We start from the raw sequence: 1,027 nt of genomic DNA on the forward strand, positions 1-1,027 counted from the left end.
AAACATGAAAAGTTACGCCCCTCTACGAAAGTTTTAATATACTGAAAAAAATTGTATCATCAGGAGGGTTATTTTCCAGAGTATATCAATTTTTTTAAAGCTTCGGTGTAATATTCATAGTTAAAATTAAGTTTTGATAACCGCGTTCTAACTCGCACCCGAGCCCTAATGTCTGCTGCAAGTTTATTATCTTTAGGATCTCATCTAAGTGATGAGTACCGAGTTATTTTTATTGTCGCTTTTTTAGTCACAAAACCAATAATGTTTGTTTCATTGAGGATCAGATTATAAATCCCTTGCTCTGATCACTAACTCTTATCCTCTTATCGAGGAGCCCACGTTACCTCAAGAAGTAATTCAGTACACAAAAATGTTATGTAAGAATCATAGAAGAAATAAACATTTTATGGCCCGTATGGATGTACTTCGATCCTGATCCTACGAAATAAAAACTCAAATCTCTGTTTCTCATTTGGAGATTTTTGTCATTTATTTATATCTTAAGATTAATGATAACTTACTAATTCGTTTGTTCACAACCCCATCCAGAAGACCTTATCTCGATTCCCTTTATACTTATATTATAATAAGATGTTTGTGTTATGATTCTGCTTCGTCTGTGAACTACATTCATCAGTAACCTTTTTTCTTACGGTTAGAATGAAAATACAAAAGTAAATAAAAGGGTCCCCTAAAAGGGCCCCTCCCCCCTCCCCCCCCCCCCCCCCCCCCCCCCCCCCAAAAAAAAAAAAAAAAAAATTCTAGATAGAATCCTTTCCGGTAACAAAAGGTGGAAATTGTTTTAAATTTGTTGATAATTCCACGTGTCGAAATCTACTTTATTATGCAAGATTCTCTATTTTCATTGGTAGTTTTCAATCCTGGGAGTGAAATCTCGTATGCAGGGACTTATTTTTATCATGGTAGAGAAACTGGGCAAACTGGGCTGCATTTATATTTTCTTTGTCCACTCATGACTTTTTGGGGGTTATTTGGATTTGCTTGACACTGTCTTCATAAATATTGC

Source organism: Macrobrachium nipponense, chromosome 27 (genome assembly GCF_015104395.2).
Source record: "Macrobrachium nipponense isolate FS-2020 chromosome 27, ASM1510439v2, whole genome shotgun sequence".
Taxonomy (NCBI): Eukaryota; Metazoa; Arthropoda; class Malacostraca; order Decapoda; family Palaemonidae; genus Macrobrachium; species Macrobrachium nipponense.